Below are 10,875 nucleotides of genomic sequence, written 5' to 3' on the forward strand. Positions count from 1 at the left end.
TTTTTGGAAAGGTACTCAAAAATATATAAAAATTTAGTTGACACAAGTGAAATTCATTGACAACTGATTATTTTTGAATGAATGAAAAATAAGAAAACATTGTGATGTGTAAGATATGTCAATATAGAAGATTCAAGTCCAATTGGATTTAAAGATAACTGTTTGGAATTTCATATCTCCCAGATCTTGTAATGTTATTGTTGGTTTTATTTACATAACATAACTCGTAACCAAACATTGAATGAAATTTTACTGCCCAATCAAATTTAAAATAGGACAAGGGAAAAGATGAATTCATCAAGAAAATAACAAAAATTTCAACAAACAAAAAATGAAAAAAAAAAACAAATAAAATAACAAAATCATTTTGAAATTTCCACATCGCACGATTGGAATTTGCCCTTCGCACACATAAATAACCTCATCGCCACTCCGCCACCGCCCCGCATACCTATACCTACACACAATCAAACATTTATATCAAGCAAATGAAAAAGATAAGATTAATAGTACCCCTTAAACAAATAAACAAACAAAACCAACAACAAATAAAACGGATATTCTTACAAAACTTCTCAAAAACTAAAAAAAAGAAAACCAAAAAAATGTGTACCGACTCTCAATCCCTTTCACCTTTCCCAAATTTTCAACCTAAAAAGCTTGTTAAAAAATCCAAAAACGAAATTTTAAATTGCTTTCCTTTCGTCACAATTAACATTCTTCGAATTCCATAGGCCATAGGCGTCAGCAGCGCCAGATTCAGAGTCGGATTCGTAGTCAGCGCCAACAACAACCGAAACTAAATGAAAACGAACATTAATTGCATTCCATAAGTAATAAACATCATCAGGCCCTTTTACACAACCTTATGGTCTTCCATTCATCAAAAATGCACAACCTCACAAAATAAAGCACACACAAAAAAGACAACATACCTAAAACCTAATCAAAAGCGTAGAGTATCTGTATCTGTTTGTTGGTGTTGTTGTTGTTTGTTATTTTATCTATACAACATTAGAAGTCACACACCTTAGTTGATTTTTAACCTTCCAATGAACCCTACCTCGATTTTTCTATATATACTCGTACGTCGTCGTCGTGTAACTACCATCATTCGAATCCGAAATATAATCACGCTGAGTGCGTCAAGAGCGTTACCATCATTGATCACATACCACAATATTTATGGCAACAACATTATGGAATGTTGAATGTGGGTTCAAACCAATACAACCTAACCTAAGTATAAAAGACCAAGCAGAACAACTTTTCATTGAGTAAAATCAAGCTCCGCAATTTCCGTTCGTGTCCGTTCCCTCGTCTTAGGCTTAATCTTTAGGCTTAGCTTAGGACCGAGACCGACCACGATCAATAGCTTCAGCTTCAACTTCTACTTCGACTTTAGCTTCGACTTAGACCTTAGTGCGCTTATTGGAGATTTTCTTTTGAACCTCACTTCATCACGATCGTTGTGTTTATCTTGTTGGGACTTTATTCAGGTTGCGAAAAGAAGAAGACAACAACGAACGGCAATGGCAACGGCAACGGAGGCGACGGAGAAGTTGGTGGTTGTGAGATTGGAATGTGCGTCCATTAGATTAATTTTGTGTTTTCTTTTTTTTTGTCTGTTTTTTTCTTTCCTCTCTCCGTCTTCTTTCTTATATTGCAAAGAAAATCGGTGGTTGTGTGAGTTTGTGACCAGATTATATGTTATGCAAGTGCGATGATCTTCAAACAAAACAAAAACAAAAATCAACGTAAAGAGAATGAACATTTTCCAACACTACTGTACCGACCTACAGAATGTTCCGAACGAATGTTCCCTTTGCAGCGCAGCATGTTTCTCTCACGAATTGATGACGATGACGACCACGATCGCTTCACCATCGCCATAGAATAGAATTCAAATGGAGTTCAAGAAGGATGCACACACACACATACATGATGTATGATGTGTATGACGTTGTATGAGTGTGTATGTGTGTGTGTGTAGATGTGTGTCTTGTTCTTGTAATAGAAAACTTATTAGTAGCAACAAGTTTACAATGAATTGAATTCCATTTAGATGAGTCATTCCATTCGGGATCGAGAGTAGTAAAGTAACAACGAGTCTCGGTTACATTCAGTCATTGACAGACGATTGTTTGTTGCGTTCGGGTTGTATGTTGTTCGTTCTCTATAAGCTCAAGCTGAACTAAGCTAAGTCAGCCAAGATTCAAGCAGCAGGACCAGGCACAGGCAGCTCCATCTTCATACAATAGTGGTTGCTAATAATACTCCCGAGAGATATAAATTGTGGTAGTCTAAGTTTTTGTATATTTTTGTTTTTTACAAAGGACTGTGTGGTGATAAAATTGATCAATGGATCTATTTTGTAATTAAATTTGTCGGTTATAAGAACAGCAAGTGATCAATTAGTGTGTAACGAGAAATCCTTTTGACGTTTGTGTGATGTTTTAACTTTTATTTTCTCTGACAGGATGAATAGGTATTGTATGGGTATTTGAAAATGAGTTTTTGTGTGAAAGAAAATAAAAATAAAAAGTAGGACAGTTTAAGTGCCACACGAACACGATTATGATTGTGACAGGAAGTGGTTAGTTATTTCAAATTTGTTTCGGATTAATCATAGAGATAGAAATAGAAAAAAATAAACAATTTGAGTATTTACTGTGAGTGATAAGATAATGATAATTGGAAAGGAAGAAGAAAAAGGAGGAAATAGATTTTCTAAAAGTTATAATGTGTCCCATAAGTGTGTGTTCAGTATTTGAAAGCAGCTTTTTAAAACTGAATTTGAATAATGAGTCTGATAAACTTGTATTCAAAGTAAAAATTTGATAACATTTTTATTTGGAAAAGAAAAGAAACAAACTATATCCATATTTTATTGTATTAAAAATTTCATTTTGATATAAATGCCTGGTAAACATTTAATTTATGGAGCATCTTTTATTCTTTGGGTTTTGTTTTGGTTCATGTAGAAACACACAATTTGATTGAATTTCGGGTTAAATTACATACAATTGTGAGTATTTGAGGACTTCGCGTTGGGCGCCATTTAGTTAGTCCTTAAGTTGTCTTAAATGAAATAGAGTTTTTAAACTAAAAAGTGCCTTACTCATTTTTTTTCTTATTTCTGATTATATATCCACACTTTTTTATAAATAAAATCGAAATAAACATTTATATTTTACTTAAACATTCTAAAAAATTATATTTTGTATCCAAAAATGTTTGAAAATACATTTTTAATGTTATTTTTTTATAAATAAAATTTAAAAAATAATACAAAACTGTCTCTTTTGTCAAACCCACTCATTTAAAAATTGTATCAAACAGAAACACGTGCTTATGTTTTTTTAAATTTTTTTTTTGTGTGTGGCTTTATTTATTTTTTTGTTTGTTTTTAATTTAATTGCTCTGTCAAAGAATTTAGGTATGTTAATCTTTTAAAATATTAGACATATTATTGACATATTTTGTGGTTTTGAAAGTTTATAAATAGTTGAGTAGCAGACAGTTTTTTTTTCATGTGATATTAAAAGTATTTTTACTTTTTCTTTTTGCCTGTCATGGAAAATCAAATAACTTCGGCGCCATGTTCTATTTTTGAATGTTTTAAATTAAATTAATATACTAACAACCTTAAATTCATATTTAGCAAGTTTAAGTTTTAGAGTTTCTTTGAGCTGACAAATAAAGAAAATAAGTTGTTATTTCTCTAAGTTGAATATAACTATGTCATTGGTTTCAAAAAAAAATATCAATCTTAACAACCCAACAATTCAAACACTTTACGTTTTGTATGGAATTTTACTCCAAAATATTTAAAATATTTACGATCTGTCAAAGAAAGCAGTATTTTTACTTTCTTACTTACTGAACGGGCCCATTTCTTGTATGCGTTGAGCCGAGTTCACATTCAGCTGCAATCATTTTGTTTTCGTTCTTTTACCCCCCACCATCGAAATTTTATTTCAATTAGTTTTCTATATAAACTTTGACGAAACTTTAAATAAGAAATCATACAAATATTGTCAGTTTTAGAAAGTATTCAAGCAAAGGTAAAGGACAAAAATATGATGATAAAACTGTCATAGAATGTAGGCCCCACAATAATCGCTATTAATCACAAAAATCTGAAGTAAACTTTAGTTTAAATATTTATGAGAGATTTTTTTATTCTAGAATCTTAATATTGTGTTATGATTCATTTCATTCAAAGAATTTTAAATATGCCCTAGACAACAACTCTTATTAAGTAGTTCCCATATTTATTTTATTGATGATGACTAAGTTTCCTATAATTACGATATCTACTCAGACGCGTGCCACTAGTCAATCAAATTCAATTATTAAAGAATTCTAAGTTAAATTCAATTAGTAATCAGTTAGTGAATTATAATACAATATTATTTACATGTGTACATTGAATGACGTAGATATATGAAAAAGTAAAATTGTAAAAAAATTACATCAGCATATTACTTGTCAATTTTTACGTAGGTAATTGTGGACGTCATCCACATACTCGTATAGATAAGTGGTGACTGGTGATATTTGAATTGATAAAGTGGAAATTTTCAATACTATCGTTGATGTGATGTTTTGAAATCACCGATTCATCATTATATTTCATGGAATTAGGAATTTAGTCATTCACAAAATATACTCAATAAATACCATATTTGTGAGTCAATATATTGATTGCAATTAAGTTTTCCTCGGAAGAACTGTCAATTTAACAAACTTTTATAGGAAAACACTTTTCACCTGTTTGATTTGTAATTTGCTGTGAAATTTTTTAAAGAATTAACTTTTGTCAGTCAGACTTTGCCCTAAATCTCTTAGAAGAAAATGACCAATCAAATATTTAATTTCTTAACCGTGTGACAGGAAAATATTTTAAACATTTTGATAGGTAATATAAATGAGAGTAATTTGACAGATATGACAGCCAAGTTGATTTTGACCTAAATATTTGCACAACTTTCACTCCATGACTGTATCCATAATAACCAACTATTATGTCTGCAGGATGTGAAATGTTTTGTTTGTTTGCTATAAACCTTTCCGTCAGATCTAAGTCCGGGTGTAGTCATACCTTAAAAGCACCAACATTCCATTCAAATTACTTTCAATGAAAGAAAGAAAAGGAGCTACTCTAACCGTATAAGCAATTAGCAATGACATTCCAAACTAGTAAGAACAGTTCAACAGACGTTACCAATATTATGGGTAACATTTTAGAATAGATGACGTTTAACCTGTTGACATAAAAGGTAGTTCTCTCCTATATTATTTTAAAATTAATATAGGACACATTCATTCTTTAACGTGATGATGATGATAACATTTTTTTTTATAAAAATCAATAAAAACTTTGAACCAACATCAACACACCACACCATCATTGACAACGACGAGTGACGGTGACAGCGATAGCGACAATCAGTGTATAGCAGCGCAGCGCCAGCGCACCCAAAAGATCTATTTATGTGGATGATCTCTCTCTCACTGGCACTGCTCGGCTCGGCTCTGCGCGGCTCGCTCCCTATGACTATGACAATCTCCACCATATGATCGAAATATGTGAATGAAAATTATTGACCTAATTTTGATCTGTGTCTACTATTTACTAGCAAAAGACAAGTCATCGTCTTTCGTCGTCGCTCGCCGTCCGACGTCGAAGGCGCTGTTGTCGTTGTCGCCGCGCCGTTCGACGTTAAAAAAAAAAATACAAGTAGAAATCAAGTAAGTTAAAAGCCCACCATCAGTTGTACCAGTACGTACTACACAACACAGTACACACATTATTTAGCTGTCTCGCTCTTTTTTGGTGCCTGTTATGGGCTTCTTTCTCTTTCTATCGAGAGTGGAAAAATATGCTCGCTATGCCATTTGATTTATACTCTTGCGCGGTTACACATATAGAGCATGATATATGTGGAGCGATCGGGCATACATATGATCGTTGGTTGATCTATCGAATCGAGTAGGTATGTGGTTGGGTTTGGGTGAGGTGATAGCGGGATCGGCGGGCGGGTGCGGGGAGCTTTTATGTGGCGCGGTGGAGTGGTGGCGATGGCGACGGCTACGGGCTACGTGTGTAGGAATGTGTATCTGCGCTACATAGCAGATAAAGTTCTTTTACTGTTTTATAATTTTGTTTCTGTTTTTTTATTTTTGTTTAGTGCGCTGGCGCTGCTAGCTGCTTACTGTGTGTGCTGCTGCTGCTGGCTTTAGTGTTCGATGGTTTTGGCTTCGTTATTCGGCAAGCGACGACGACGACGACGACGACTCTGGGACCTAAATGCTTCTGGATCAAGGCACGAGGTGGAGTACGAAACACTTTGCTGGTTGATCGTTTTACTCTGCCTGTTTTGTGCTGTGTGCTGTGTAAGCAACGACCAACCAACCAACGAACGAACGAACGCTTGCTCCCTATCATAAATTCTTCATTCTATCATTTAATCGTGAACTTTTTAACTCAAAGGTTGCCCCGACTGATCGACCGACGAAGACGACTGTGCAACGCAACATACACTTATTTACACTCGTTTCTGTTTCTGGCGTCCGTCGCGTCGCGTAGCGTCACGTTGCTTTGTGCTTGTCCTCCGTCTGTCAATTCGTTGGTCGCGTCCCGTCGTCGCGTCGGTCGATTTATAAAATTTAATTCATTTTTGTGTGTTGGTTCTTCTTTTTTTTTAATTCTGTACGTTGTTCGATTTTGTATCTATCTTCGAATTCTTTTTGATAACGGAACAATCGGGCTGGCAAAGGCTGGGCGAGCCGAGTAGAGCAGTGCGGTGCGGGATACCTACTTCTATTTGATAGTTGATACATTTTTTTTCTTTACCGATTGATGGGTGGCGGACGAACGACATCGACATCGACGTCGATATCGAAATCGACAACGCAACGTCGAAATGGACATCACATTGTGTGATGTGATGTGTGTTGTGTCATTGAAACGCACAAAGAGGGCATCAAAAATCAAACTGAAAAACATAAAAAAAAACGGACTTTGAAACGGAAACCGTTTGACTCTCTCTCTATTTCGTGCTAAAAAGGAAGTGAAGATTAGTATAGCGTACCGTACCGTCCGAATCGAATCGACCGTCGGTCGCGTCGTCGTTTGTCGAAAATTAAAAAAACAAAAAAAGTGCTGATCGTGCTCTGCTTTTGCTTCTGCTAAAGCTGAAGCTGATTGTGGGCAGTAAGTGAGTGGTTATCATTTCGCGGCACGGATCGGCGGCCGTGGTGGCGGGCGGACAATGTGTGTTGGAAGTGTTTTTTGTAGGTGATGACTTTTTGCGGTCAACAATTTGACGATTATGTGTGTTGTTAATTTTTTTTTGTTCTTCTTTTTCTTTTTGTTTTCGCGATTTGTGTTTCTTTGAGTAAATACTTGACATCGATCAAACGGATGTACTAAAGTCATTTCCTCTTAATCGCAATCGTAGTAGGTACGGCAACAAGACGAAAAACATAACAGAAAAATTCCCAGCTCAGGAAATGAGTGTGTTTTTTTCAGGAGAAAAATACTCAACTTTAACTATACTAACGAAACCGGTTTTCGATTTGGTTTGACTGTTTTTTATAAAGTGAGATCATTTTGAAAGCTGATTTTGTCAATGAATTCAACATTAATCGACGAGATCACCGAGCAACTTATTTGCCATAAAAAAGAGTAGACGTTTTACTACACTCTACAAACTACACGTCGTCGTCGAATTTGAAGTCGCCCATCCGGCACCATTGCCTATTAAACCAGCGAACGCCAACGCATCCGTTTGAAGCATTCCCACATTTGACACATTCCAATGACAGTAGTTGTTGTTATTTCTGCTGTAAGCTGAAAGCTGTCTGTGTTTTTCTTTTTTGATTCATTGCACAAGTTATTTTGTTGTTTGTTTGTTTTTCTTCTTTCTCTTCCTCTGTATATAGGGCAACAAACACATCAAGCAAACATAGCGCAAATATACACAAAATGCCAACATTGTAGTCAGCCTTAGCCAGAGTCAGAGCCAGCCACATTATTGTCGTTGTCGTTCGTGTGCAGAGAGACGATCAGTCAAAGGAGGAGGAGGAGAAGAGGTGGGTAAAAACGACCGAGCTCGCACATTCCACAGGGGCACTCACCTTTGTTAGATCGCTGTGCTGTGTTGTATGGCGGTGAACACAAAACAGTAAAAAAAAAAAACAACAACAACATCAAAATATTTCCCATACCGCATAAACGATGAAAAGAGACAGATAAATATCATTCTCTTCTGTTCATTCTCGATTAGAGTTGAGACACTTTAATTAAAATTTTAATTATAGGTCCAATATATAGATGTCACTCGGGTCGGGCCATAAGCGGATACACATAAACACTGGCCTACTTTTTATGAACAACACTGTCACCGTATCGTGGTTGTTTTTTTGTTTGTTTGTGGTGTACGTGTAAAATAATACAACAACAACAGAAAACTACGATGAGAGTACAAATGGAGGGAGGGGTGGGGGTACTAACTAACTACAACATAATATTTCAACACACAACAAACGGAAGTTGAAATTATGTTCTTCCGGTTGTTGTTGGCTTCGAATTTATTAATAAAACTGTTTTTGTTTATTGTTTTCTCTTTTAGTTATTCTCTTTTCTGTGTGTGTAGGTTTAATGTGGATGAAATGAATAAATTAAGTTTTTTTTTATACATATATTTCTATTGGATGTGGAGGGAATTTTAAACTTTACTGGTAATTTTCAATTATCTTTTCACTTTTTTTTGTGTCTCTCAAACTGTGGTTGTTGCATTTGATAACTAAAGAAATACAAGCGTCGATAATACAGGTCGGCTCGTATTGGTTGTTGAAAAAACTTGGGTCATCGTCGGTAAGAAAGGTTTAAGGTTTGGTTCTTTGATTAATTCCTTCCAGTTAATGGAAGTTGATAAATAGTCTGGAAATGTGGTTTAGATCTTTACTATTCCAAAAGAATTCCAATGGAAAGAAAACAAAATGGTTTTAAGAGATGATAAATTTAAAATAATAGTGTGACCAGATCAAGTTATTGAAATACTTGTTTTTATTATTTATTCTTAAATTAAAATTCCATACAATTATTTTCAATTTTAGTATCAATACTTTGATATTGTTGGTAAGTGATGGAGAGTTAAAAAAACCTACAAATCTGTGTTTTGAACGGTTAATTCACATTTTCATCTAAAATAAGATATTTTGTCACACTTACTGTCGATTGTAAATAAAGTAATAATTAAAGAGATTGGGATGCAACCTACACTGATAGCTTTCCATCCCGTCTATCAATTTGTCTTGCTTAAAAGGATTGTAGGTTTTCGTGATTTGTTAAAAATGTTTTCAGTTGAATTATTCCAAAAATTTTAAAATCTATTTAAGTTAACGAGATTTTTAGTCGAAATTCAACTTTTACCAAATTTAGTAGAATTTCTTAAAAGTTTTTATTTATTATATTTATAAACTTTTTTTTTACGGCTCTGGACCCTCAGTAATTCTGACTGGGAAAGAAAAATCTAAAATTGAAACCTTTCTTCAAATTGTCGACACACTAAGCGTTCATTTGAAACAGGGACTAGGTCTTATACGAAGATTTGCCTTTTTTTTATTAAAAAATCTGAATTCAGAAGACTAAAAAGAGAACTTTGGCTAAATTTTAAACCGAAGATGTAAACGGAGATGAAATTACATGCTGAATGCCTGAATTAAAAAGACTACTTGAAAAAAATTGCAGTGAGGAACGTTCCTTCTCTATTGAGTTATCGTTGTCTAAGCTTAAGGGTGATAAGTGATGTGATATTGACGGAATTTCACCAATCATTTTACGAATGTGTGTGAATGCATTGGCTGTTCCTTTAAAAATTATTTTTAATCGTTCACTTGCAAATGGCGAGTTTCTAAATGCTTGGAAACGTTCAACAATCACACCTATTTACAAATCAGGTGGTAGGCAAGATGTTTCAAACTATCGTCCAATTTGTAAAATTGCTACGATTCCCAAATTTTTTGAAAAGTTAGTCTATGACAAATTAACTAATTCTCTTAAAGCAATGATTTCTCCATATTTATAGCTGGTAGATCCACTGCAACTGACCTCACTATTTTTAGTAATTTAGTGTTGAATGCACTTGAGAAAGGTTATCAGTATGATGTTGTCTATACTGACTTTTCTAAAGCTTTCGACAGAGTCAATCATGATGCTTTACTTATGAAGATAAATAAAGTAGGTTTTCACTCAAACTTTTTAAAATGGCGTATTCAGTACGTTCGTATAAATAACATTATTTCTGCACTGGTATATGATACGTCGGGTGTCCCGCAAGGAACCCATCTTGGTCCTCTTCTTTTTTTGTTGTTTATAAACGACATTCCTGATATGTTTTTAAATTCAAAGTGCTTGATGAACGCAGATGATCTAAAGGTATTTCGTTGTATAAAATCTGAACATGATTGTTTTCTTCTGCAACAAGATCTTGAATCCCTCCTGGGAGGTAATTTATTTGCTTTTTCGTTAGAATTCCCTTCAATTCAAAACTAATCGTATTGCGTTAATGGATATGACCCCCATTATATTTTGAATTATTAATTTTTTTGTATATGAAAACAACATTTGTATTTTACTTCCCGTAACTTTGTTGCTAAAAGTACTACTTTTGACTGGAGATTGGACCAGAAACATAATATGAATCGGATATTCAGACCTATTCCAAAAACACAGCACAAATTCATCAACTTTTGACCAATTGACGATCCAGGGGGGGGTCATATGAGCCAAAAAGCTTATACAGTTAAGTTGAATAAGTAAAGATTTCATTTAAAGATTTATTAGTAATTTAACGACATTCA

General features: G+C 34.3%; 1 long non-coding RNA gene across 1 annotated transcript; it reads left to right on the forward strand.

Annotated features, from left to right (window-relative positions):
- Positions 1–6,035: 6,035 nt before the first annotated feature.
- Positions 6,036–8,708, forward strand: LOC129946758 (uncharacterized). The gene is made up of 2 exons (XR_008781642.1): positions 6,036–8,103; positions 8,332–8,708. It is a non-coding gene; the product is annotated as an uncharacterized LOC129946758 (long non-coding RNA).
- Positions 8,709–10,875: the final 2,167 nt, after the last annotated feature.

The sequence above is a fragment of the Eupeodes corollae genome, chromosome 2 (assembly GCF_945859685.1).
Source record: "Eupeodes corollae chromosome 2, idEupCoro1.1, whole genome shotgun sequence".
Taxonomy (NCBI): Eukaryota; Metazoa; Arthropoda; class Insecta; order Diptera; family Syrphidae; genus Eupeodes; species Eupeodes corollae.